This window comes from Leptonychotes weddellii, chromosome X (assembly GCF_054177405.1).
Source record: "Leptonychotes weddellii isolate Sample4059 chromosome X, ASM5417740v2, whole genome shotgun sequence".
Lineage (NCBI taxonomy): Eukaryota > Metazoa > Chordata > Mammalia > Carnivora > Phocidae > Leptonychotes > Leptonychotes weddellii.
This window is the reverse complement of record NC_138385.1, coordinates 71,094,172-71,106,389: the sequence shown is the minus strand read 5'-3', so window position 1 is coordinate 71,106,389 and position 12,218 is coordinate 71,094,172.

Below are 12,218 nucleotides of genomic sequence, written 5' to 3'. Positions count from 1 at the left end.
ACTACAATGGAGCCAATTTCTAGTCTAAGTAACCTGAGTCCTACCCAAAGTCTCCCCCACCATCATGTAGGGCCTGCTGCATCTGGGGTGAAGGAGGGGGCTCCAGACTAAAGTCTGCCTTTTGGCACCAGCTCATCACTTCTGACATCACCGACATCACCTCTTTTTTTTCCCTTCTGGACTTGCACCTCACCAGCTCTAGGTGTCCATCTCATTAATCCCTGTTAATTGATCAGAGTTTGAAAGTGTGACAGGTTCCCAGGATTTGAATTCCAAAAAGGGATACCAAAGTAAAGCCTTCTCCAACCCTGTCCCTTCTCTTGAGAACATGAGTGAAGGAGGAATTAGCAGACCACTTTAGATATATCTCGAAATTCTGATTTAACTCACACCCACAAAACATGACACAGACACTATTCCTATAAGATAGGAGTCTGCCCTTTCCTTAGAAATTTTCAGAGAAAGTCTTTCTGCTATCAGGTTCTCATTTCAAACAGTTCAAACATAAAAACAGGGGTTACTACTAGGCTCTTACCAAACAAAGGCACAGAAGGATGGATGGCTTAAATATAAAACTATAAGGTTGTTCTCTCTGCCCTTGGAAATGTGTGAGGGCTGGTGTCAAGGCATTTAAGAAAACAAGAGTATTTTAACTTCTACCTTCATCTTCAACTTCTTCATGGATCAAGTAGATTTCTTTTGACTGCTATCAGACTAGAAACAGGAATATCCTGCATAGATAAGAACACACACACACGCACAACCTCTTTTTTACCTCCAGTCTTTCTCAATTGTGTTATCTAAAATTAAATAAATATTGATTCTTCCAGTACACACACATTATGCTCAAAAACCTTTAGGTTAAATTCCCAGCTGTTATCAGCGTTAAGGGTATGGTCCAAGACAGCGCCTAGGGTGAGCCTTACCAAACCCTCTACCCTGATGGCTAAAATATTGGGTAGTTCAAATCATTTCCACTTCAAAAAGGTTGTAAGAGTTGCTTACGGTCTCCTCTGACAAAAGTCTTTTGAGCCTTTAACAGAGTGTTTTATTTCTTCAAAGACCAAAGTTACACAGCTCTATGAATTAGTGCATTCAAGATTAAGGCATTCAAGTTTGGTCTAAAAATCTAACCTCTGGACCAAGTTGGGCCCTCCTTTTAACAAATATTTTTTACCTTAAATAATTTTTAAAAAATCATGCCTGCCTGCAACTCTCCATGCCTCCTCCTTCTTCTGCACCTCCTTCTTTAATTTCACACATTCCACAGCTACATTTGGGATTTCCTTTGTCTGCAACCCATAAATGTCATCTTTGTTAACAATCCTAAGACTTTAAATTTTCCCTGTTCTAGCACATAGATGAGATCATTTAACACCCTATGAAGTTTTTTTCTTTCTGATGTTTGATATTCAAGTGGGAAATTGAGGCTCCATGACATCAGTGGTTTCACTCAAGGTGTGGCAAAATAGGATAAGAACTCAGGTCCTTCCAAGATGCAAATTCTGGGTCCCGCCCCAGATACCCAGAATCAAAAACTCTAGGGATGAGGCCCAAGAACCTGTACTAAGTTTAACAAGTCTTCCAGGTGATTTCGATGCTCACTCAAGTCTGGGAACCACTGACCTACAAGATCCTGCACAGTCTGGCCCTTGCCAACATTTCTGACTTCATCTAGTTCAACTCTTTCCCTAGTGCAGCCCACTCCAACCACTCTGGCCTTCTCTTTCTGCCTGTTGAATACTCCAGGATGACATCTAACCCAGAGATATTTCACTTACTATTCCCTCTGCCTGGAATGCATTTCCTGAGGTCTTGGTATGGCCTGTGCCTTTTTAAACTTACAGGTCTCAACTAAGATGTCATCTCCTCAGATGAACCTTCCCTAACTACCTTAACCTAAGTCACCTCCCTCAATCCCCTATCTCATTACCTTCTTTTACTTTCTTCATAACTGTTATCACCAATGTAGGGGAGGAGAAAGCATTTCCTCTACCCTCTTAGGTTCAATACCTGAAGCCTGTGAATTGAAATGACAAAAGACAGATTAACAGGAGAAAAAAAACCTACACATCATTGATATTTTTAATTTTATGGGTGTCTGGCGGGGGGAGGGGGGGACGCTATATAGAAAAGAAGTGAAAACTCCAAAGTGGTGATTAGACCCAGGGGCTTATATACCATTTGAGCAAAGGAATGATAAATTGAGAAAAAGTGACAGGACAAAGGAAAAGGGATTTGGGTTCCTAGGAGCAATAAATTGTGGGAAGGTAAGGATATGGGGGAAACTAATGGTAGATAAGAGCTGTTTTGTACAGTTCATTATGGAGACTCAAGTCAGTGCCATCTCCAGGGATGAGAGTCAACTCTGGTGATTAAGGGTTACTCTCTTCTTCCTGGTATGTGAGAAAGAGACACCATGACAAATGGAAATTTTTGCCCTGCTTTTAGGCAGAAAGGGGGAGGCCAGAGAGTTCCTCCTCTGTCTACTGTTTCTCAATTGCCTTCGGCTCAAAATAATCCTTATGCCAAAGTGGCATATTTTGGGGTGGTATATTCTGACCCTCTTTACCACCTTAAATTATCTTATTAAGTTTCGCTTCTTAAATCTCTGTCTCCTCTCCACAAGACTGTAAGCTCCATGAAGGCAGGGACCTTAGCTGTACTGCTGGCTCAGTTGTTATTTGCTGAATGAACTGACCTGGATCTGTTCTGTCCTTGCTCAAGTGTTCTCTCAGATAGGTCTTACCTCAAGTAATGAACGGAGGAATATTGCTATCAATTGATTGGACGGGTTTTTCCTTCTACCTCTAACTTAAAGAGGCAAAAATATGTGAAAATAATTTGCAAAATAAGTGACACCGAAAAAGCTACTTCTAAAGAAAACTTGATATGTACCTACAGAAGAGATCAAAATATGCCACCCCAAAATGTGCCTCTTTGACATATGAATTATTTTCAGCTAAAGGCAATTGAGAATCAACAGACACAGGAGGAGCTCTTTACCTCCCCCTCACTGCCTAAAAATAGAGTACAAATTTTCCCTTTTGTAAAAGGAATTTACATTTATAAAGGAAATTTCCATTTGTAAAAATGCCTCCTACCAGGAAGAGAGCTACTCCTCAGGAGACAACTCATCACCTGAGAGACCCTTACCTGTTTACAAGACAACCCTTATTTACCATACATTTCCTTCCCTTACCTTCCCATAACTCACCTCCCCAGCCAAGAAGCCCCAAACCCCTTTTCCTTTGTTTTGCCTAAAATGGTATATAAGCCTCAATCGATTGGCTGCCTCCTTGAGCCACATTTTTCTTTGTGAACTCCTGTGGGCACATACGTAATTGAAACTGTGTTTTCTCCTGTTAATCGGTTCTTTTACCAACTTGATTCACAGGTCTCGGCCAGTGAACCTAGGAGAGTAGAGGAGAAACAATTTTTCCTCCCCTACACCACCGTGAAATATTTTCTGCAAGAAATAGTTTAGATTTAATTAATAAAATTCATTTTGCCCCTTTGAATCTATCAAGCAAGAGACAGCCTTCCTTCTCAGCCCACTCTAGAAGTTACCTGAAATTAAAAAAAAAAAAAAATACACACACAAATTTTATTTATTTATTTTTAAAGATTTTATTTATTTATTTGAGAGAGAGAAAGAGAGAGGAAGAGTTCACAAGCAAGGGGAGGGGCAGAGGGAGAAGCAGACTCCTCGCTGAGCAGGGAGCCTGATGCAGGGCTCGATCCCAGGACCCCGGGATCATGACCTGAGCCGAAGCAGACACTTAACTGACTGAGCCACCCAGGTGCCCGAAACCACACAAATTTTAAAATCAAGACCCTTAGTACACATCCAGCAAGTTCTCTCCCATCCAACCCTCTTCTAAAGTCCTCCTCCTCTGCATCATCTGTTCTTTGCTGTGCTAATTCTCTTCTCATTCACGTATCTCGTTTTAGATATTTGGCCAGATCTATTTCTTCTCAATGGGAAGGTATTGATTTTCACTGTTCATGTATATGTCCGATGGAGATAATAAATGTTTTTGATTCAGAAGTACTATATAAAGGAAAGGTATTATTATGGGATTATGATATTATTTTTCAATAACATATCGAAAATTTTCAGTTATATTATTTTCTGCGTGGGAGAAGGGGCAGATGCTTCTCTTTCCTTTGCCGGTTCCTTATAAGCCATTCCCCATCATCTGTACCTCCCCACCCAACATACATTGATTTTTTTTTTTTTTTTAAAGATTTTATTTATTTGACAGAGAGAGACACAGCGAGAGAGGGAACACAAGCAGGGGGAGTGGGAGAGGGAGAAGCAGGCTCCCGGCCGAGCAGAGAGCCCGATGTGGGGCTCGATCCCAGGACCCTGGGATCATGACCTGAGCCGAAGGCAGACACTTAACGACTGAGCCACCCAGGCGCCCCTCATTGATTTTACATAGAATTGAGCAACATTGATTACTCCTATAGAGACCCAACCTTAAGTAAACGAAGCTAAGAAGCATGGAATCTGAATGAGAATGCATCTTTTGGGAGAATCGGAAGGAAATGAACATTAAAAAACTAATAGGTGTCCAGCTAGAAGGACCAGAGGAAGGTCTGCTGCCCGACAGCACCTATCACTCATCAGCTCTACTTCAGAAAACCAGTTATGTCTGGGGCGCCTGGGTGGCTCAGTCGTTAAGCGTCTGTCTTCAGCTCAGGTCATGATCCCAGGGTCCTGGGATCGAGCCCCGCATCCAGCTCCCTGCTCCGCGGGAAGCCTGCTTCTCCCTCCCCCACTTCCCCTGCTTGTGTTCCCTCTCTCGCTGTGTCTCTCTCTGTCAAATAAATAAATAAAATCTTAAAAAAAAAAAATTAATTAATTAATTTAATTAAAAAAAAAAAAGAAAACCAGTTATGTCAATAGCTACAAGTAAAGTGAGCCACAAACACGTCTTACTGCATCTGAAATTCTCTTTAGAGAATGCCCCTATGCACCGATTGGAAATCTCTAGAAATATCGCAGTTCTCTTTTTCTCACTAGGCTTCTGTTGTACAAACTGCTGCTTCCATAGAGCAACTAGAATTCTATTCAAGGCCCCACACCCTCCAGAGTACCTGCCTAACCTGCAAAAAGAGAAAAACTATATTCCAAGGGAAAACTTGGGTTGTGAAAGAACGTGACGCAGCATTTCATGCGATTTCTTTTTCCATGGCCAGGATTTGCATCAATGCCTACCAGGTCCACAGCGTGGCATGCTTGTTATTTGCAATAGCACATCCCATAAGAATTGGCACAGAATACCATAAAGGCGATTCGAATTTACAGGACAGTTGCGAAGTCATAATTATATGAATAGCAGCTTGTGATAATGTCATTCCTGCCCCCGTAGGAGCCTCTGGTGCCTTATAGACATTTCTCTGTGGTCAGCTCCTGTTCTGCAAACTAGCACTGACCTTTCTTCACCTCACTTCTGCAGGGTAAGTGAAAGAAATGTGGTCTTCACTATTCTTTTTTAAGATTCTATTTATTTATTTAAGAGAGAGAGCGAGCACAAGCAGAGGGAGTGGGAGAGGGAGAAGCAGGCTTCCCGCAAAGCAGGGAGCCCGATGCGGGGCTCGATCCCAGGACCCTGGGATCATGACCTGAGCTGAAGGCAGACGCTTAACCGACTGAGCCACCCAGGTGCCCCAAGATTTTATTTATTTATTTGAGGGAGAGAGCATGAGCTGAGAAGAGGGAGAGGGAGAAGCAGGCTCCCCACTGAGCAGGGAGCCCAACGTGGGGCTTGATCCCAGGACCCTGGGATCACAACCTGAGCTGAAGGCAGACGCTTAACAGACTGAGCCACCCAGGCGCCCCTGTCTTTACTATTCTTGAGCCAGCCCTCCAAAGCGGAGGCCTTGGTACGAGTTCTCTGGTTAGGTAAGAAATTACCACAAATGGAACAGCAGCTGAAAACAACGAAAATTTAGTATCTCACAGTTCTGTAGGTCAGAAGTCAGGCACAGTGTGGCCGGTTCTCGGAGGCTCAGGGTGTGACATGTTTGAAATCAAGGTGTTGGCCTGGCTGGATTCCTGTCTGGAGACTCTGGGGAGAAAATCCCCTTCTAAGCTCATTCTAATTGTTGGCAGAATTCCCTTCCCTGCAGCTCTAGGACTGAGGTCCCCATTTCCTAGCTCGTTCTCCACCGGGGTCTATGCTCCCCTGTTAGAAATTCACCTACATTCTTTCTCACACTTCATCTTCAAGCCAGCAATGGTGCATTGAATCCTTGTGCTTCAAATCTTTGCCTTCCTCTTCTGCCACCAGCCAGAGGACACTCTGCTTTTAAAGGAAACACCTGATTAGGTCAGGCCCACCCAGGATAATCTCCCTTTTGCTATAAACATAACATCAGCACAGGCCTACTATCTTACATTCACAGGTTTCAACCACCCTCAAAGGGGACAAGATTATACAAAGGTGAGGTTCATTGGGAGCCATCTTAGAATTCTGCCTGCTTCAGCCCACAGGGACAAAAGTGGCAGAACTAGCAGTGGATGTGGGCAAGTAGAGGGTATAACAAGCCTCCAAGGTCATTTCAAAGACACAAAGTCCTTCGGCTTCCTCAGTCCGCTAAGCCTGCTTACCACCCTTTTAAGGGGGCAACAGTGAACTCAGAGCATAGTTCAGGTCATAATACTTTCTCTAAAAATTGTGCTTAGTATGGGAACTTCCCCGAACCCCCAAATTCAAGGTATCCGCTCATGTTCACTTTGTCACACATTTAATCACAAAGGGGCTCTGACAGGCTTTTGTTGCATTTTCTACAAGATTCCAAGTTACAGGTAAGACTGTGTATTTGTCACTGCCGTATCCACCCCCCCGCCCCTTGCCTGTAGACAGGAAATTCTGAATGTATGTCTGCTAAATGGGTGGCATACGTAATGATAGAAGTTTCCGGTGATTCCTCCGTGACATACTCGTGATTGATCGAGTTTGCTGGCTTCACTAACCATAGTTTTTGCCAATCGGTGTGGTATTTATAGAACCCTGTGTTCATGAACTGGCATTTATCAAATGTCTTTTATGTGCAAAATTTCATGAGGGACACAAAAAAACAATGAATATAAAATCCTTCTCAAGGAATTTGCTCTCTCGTAGGAAAGACTGGCATATAAACAACTAGAACAATAACATAAATCTGACCCTGCCATTCTTCTGATTAAAATTCTCAGATAAATCCCAGCTGTACTTGGGTTAAAATCCAAAAGCCTTGCCATGGTATTCAAGTCCCTGTGTGCCTTGGTCTGCACCACACTTCATTATGGTCCAGCCCTACTAGACACAAATTTTTTTTGGACTCAAGGTCTTCAAACCCATGGAATACTGGTTGAATGTTTAACAATTGCTTCTCCAGACAAACCAAGAAACAGACTCTTAACTATAGAGAACAACAGCTGGTTACCAGAAGGGAGGTGGGTGGGAAGATGGGTCAAATAGGTGATGGGGATTAACGAGTGCACAGGGTGATGTATGAAAGTGTTGAATCACTGTATCGTACACTTAAAACTAATACAACACTGTGTGTTAACTAACTGGAATTAAAATAAAAAGTTAAAAAGCAAAAAAAAAAAAGCCTCTCCAGAAGAAAAAGAACTAAACCCGATTTGTAGCATCTGGCAGTTTCCATGGTGTAAATATCCCCATGGCGGCCAGTTTCAAGCTACCGACGCAAAGTGAACCAGATAACAAAATTGCTAAAAATTCTTCTGGTCATCTTCTGTAGTGGATTGGATACCCCCCAGCCAAATTCATGTCTACTCAGAATCTCAGAATGTGACCTTATTTGGAAATAGGGTCTTCACAGATGTAATTAGTTCAGGATCTTGCAAGGAAATCATGCTAAATTTAATGTAGGCCTTACATCCAATCATTGGTGTTGGATAAGAAGAGAGGACACAGAGAACAAGGCCATGTGAAGAGAGGGACAGAGATTGGAGGGATGCTGCCGCTGGCCAATGAGTGCCTGGGGCTACCAAAAGCTGAAAGAATGCTTCCCTAGAGCCTCCGGAGGGAGCATGACCTTGCTGCAGCTTGATTTCTGACTTCTAGCTGCCAGAACTGTAAGAGAATAAAATTCTGCAGTTTTATGCCCCCCAGTTTATGGTATTTCGTTATGGCAGCCCTAGCAAATTCATACATCCCCCACATTTTATCTTCGATAATCCCTTTCTATCCTTCAAGCTTCAACTTAAATATCACTTCCTCAGAGAAGCCATTACTAACTAAATCAGATCCCCCCATAAATATTTTCATTGTGCTTTTTCTTCTTTTAAAGATTTTATTTATTTATCTGACAGAAAGAGAGAGAACACAGCAGGGGGAGCAGCAGAGGGAGACGGAGAAGCAGGCTCCCCGCTGAGCAAGGAGCCCAACTTGGGGCTCGATCCCAGGACCCTGGGATCATGACCTGAGCCGAAGGCAGAGGCTTAACAGACTAAGCCACCCAGGTGCCCTGTCACTGTGCTTTTTCTTCAGAGCCTGTTTTATACATTATAATGAGATGATAGATGAGAGAGAGAGATAATTGATAGATGATTGATAGATAGATAGATAGATAGATGATTTTTTTTTTTTACCTGTCTGTATACCTTACTTGACATAAGCTCCTTGAGGTCAGGGACATGGTCTATCTTGCTCACTGCTTTATCCCCAATATCTAGCAGAATTCATGTACTGAGGAGATGTTCTTCCTTTCTTCTCATTCTCTCTTGGTGTGTCCTACTTCACTGTCTGCTCCTTCTCAGTCTCCTTTACTGTGTCCTCTTCATCTCCCCGATCATTACATGTTAGAAGGTCCCACAGCTGCATCCTCAAACCTCTTCTCTATCCACACTCACTTCCTAGGTGATTCCACCTTGTTTCGTGGCTTTAACTACCATCTATTTGCTGACAAATCTCAAATTTAGATCTCCCCTGAGCAACAGACCTGCTATCCAAATACCTACTTGAAATCACTACTTCTGTGTCTGTGACGGTGTTTTATTCCTTGATCTGGATGCAGGTTTCGGGGGAAGTCACTCTGTGAAAAGTCAGTGACTATTTTTCTGTTAGAATATGGTATTTCAGGGGCGCCTGGGTGGCTCAGTCGTTAAGCGTCTGCCTTCGGCGCAGGTCATGATCCCAGGGTCCTGGGATCGAGCCCCACATCGGGCTCCCTGCTCGGCGGGAAGCCTGCTTCTCCCTCTCCCACTCCCCCTGCTTGTGTTCCCTCTCTCGCTGTGTCTCTCTCTGTCAAATAAATAAATAAAATCTTTAAAAAAAAAAAAAAAGAATATGGTATTTCAATTAAAAAAATTTTTTTTAAAGATTTTTTTTATTTACTTGAGAGAGAGAGAAAATAAGATCACAGAGGCAGGGGGAGAGGGAGAAGCAGGCCTCCCGCCGAGCAGGGAGCCTGATGCGGGGCTCAATCCCAGGACCCTGGGATCATGACCTGAGCCGAAGGCAGACGCTTCACGACTGAGCCACCCAGGCGCCCCTAAAAATTATTTTTTTAAATAAAAAATAACTAACAACAACAACAAACCCCTCCTGATTTTGCCCCCTTCACCTGCTCCTTGTTTTTCCATCTTGGTATTTGGCAATCCCATTTTTCCAGGTGTTCAGGGCAGAAACTTTGGAGTCATCCTCGACTTCTGACACTCCACGTCCAATCCATCAATTCGAAATCTAGCCCGAATTTGACTTCTCACTACTTCCCGGTGGGAGCCGCCATTATCTCCTCTTCTCCCCCTGCCTGCCAACAGTCTGTTCTGACACTGTAGCTCTGTCACGCCTCAGCTCAACACCGTCCAGGGACTTCGCATTCCACCCCGAGTAAAAATCCAAGTCCTGCTCCTAGTCTGATTTTATCTCCTCCTGCTTTCCCCCTCACTCACTCCACATCCTTGTTTTTGCTTGTTTATTCCTCAAACATGCCAGGCCCAATTCTGCCTTGGGGCCTTTGTACTTGTTCTTCCCTCGGCTTGAAATGCTATTCCCCAGAATAACTGCAGGGCTCACTCCCACCCTTCTTTCAGATTTTTGCTCAAATGTCACCTTCCCAGCAAACCAATAAAAAAAAAAAAGAGAGTAACACATCTCTCCTTCTCCAGCAGTCCCTACCTCCCTTACCTAGCTTTGTCTTTCTCTCAATACTAATTCATTTCTTGTCTGTCTACACCCACTAGAATATAATCTCCATGAGACTGGAGATTTTGTTCAGTGTTCTATTACCTAGGCCTAGACCAGTGCCTAGCATGTAGTAGGTGCTCAACAAATAAACGAAACCCAGAAGGCAGATTTAAATTAAGTACTGGAGGGTGCCTGGGTGGCTCAGTTGGTTAAGCGACTGCCTTCGGCTCAGGTCATGATCCCGGAGTCCCTGGATCGAGTCCCACATCGGGCTCCCTGCTCGGCAGGGAGTCTGCTTCTCCCTCTGACCCTCCCCCTTCTCATGTGCTCTCTCTCATTCTCTCTCATACAAATAAATAAATAAAATCTTTAAAAAAAAATAAATTAAGTACTGGAGGAGATGTATAATGAAACAGGTTTAAGAATATTGAAGAGGAAGGAATTTCTTTGGATACCTGAGGAGGGGTAGAAATCAATGATGCCTCACAAAGGAAGTAATATTTGAACATAGTCTGGAAACATGAGTAGGATTTCCATTCTCCGAGAAAGGATAAAAAGCATTCCGTAATTCCTATATGAGCAAAGATAGAATGGGACTTGAAAACAAAATCCAGAAATAAATAAAAAGAGAAAAAGGGATTGTCTCATATTATAAACCAGGATCTTTCCCTACCGATTGTGAGACTAATTGAAGATACAGATACAGGAAGGGGCACCAGGCTGGCTCAGTCAGAAAAGCATGTGACTCTTGATCTCGGGGTTGTAAGTTTGAGCCCCACGTTGGGTGTAGAGACTACTTAAAAATTAAAAAAAAAAATCTTTAAGAAAATATAGGGTAAAACCTATGCTGGATTAAACAATCTCAAGTAATATATAACTCTTAATAGAATCTGTTTAAGAGCAAAGAATTCACCAACTTAACTGTCAGAGTAAAAACATGTAAGATTAGACCAGCAACGCCTTTCAAACTTCAACTGATAAACCCGCCTCAATCTGGTTTCAGTTTATTCTAAGCCTGTGCCTACAGGAAAACAAGTTTTTTAACTACTGGCTTGAATTGCAGTTTCTTATATTAAAAGTAGACTTATTAAAAAAAAATCGGGAACATTTATAAATGTGTCTACTAAGATTTCTAGACCTAACACTATAAAAGCACTATAAAAAGTGACTTCTTCAATTTTGTATTTCATGTGTTTCAAGTAAATAAGAGCGCAGACAATGCAATATCAACTTTTCTTTGCTGTACTTCTATTTGTAAGAAAAGGCATAAAATATAAGACTGAATGACTCTACAGTAGAATCCATTTGATAAATATATCACCTCCAAATTTAACCTTTTGGGTGGCCAAAGGGAGGGAACACTAAGGAAACTTGCTCAGATGACAAAGCCCTGCTTTCTGATGTTCTGGTCTTGGTTTTACCACTTATTAGCCTGGGCAAGTAAGTCACTGGGCCTCATTTGATCTATACTATTTACAAAGTCAATTCCTGCTCTCATGGTCTATCTGTAGGAGGTCATGCATTTGGAATTAAGTCAAGCAGGCATCACGGAAGCTCAAATGTTTCAAAATGCTGGCACAGAAGATCATACACTTTCCCAAGGTAATCTGAGATTCAAGAGGAAGTTATTTTAATTAGCACAGATTCTGATTTTGACGTGCCTCTGGCTTACACCATGGGTCATTGTTTCCCCTTCTAAATTCATCCCACCGTGAACCATGGAATGTGAGCATCCATCATTCAAGTTTTAAAATAATCACTTCACAAGCCAGGTAAATCAGTTGTGAATCTGAGATGTCCCATAAGATCCAAATAAATTACATGATACCAGCCTACACTCAATGAGATCCAAGTAAAATTATGAGCTCTCTATTTTTCTTCTAGTCCATTGTCATGTGACAGGAAAGGAAAGAAAAAGAAAAAAAAACCACACCACTTCTTCATCTTGTGCCCCTACAAATTCCTTCCTAACTGGTGTTGAATCATGGGTGGGGGTTATTATTCAAGCCAACACTTACTGCTTCTTTTTTAGTCTGCATACAGGATAGCACATGCACGCTGCCTGAA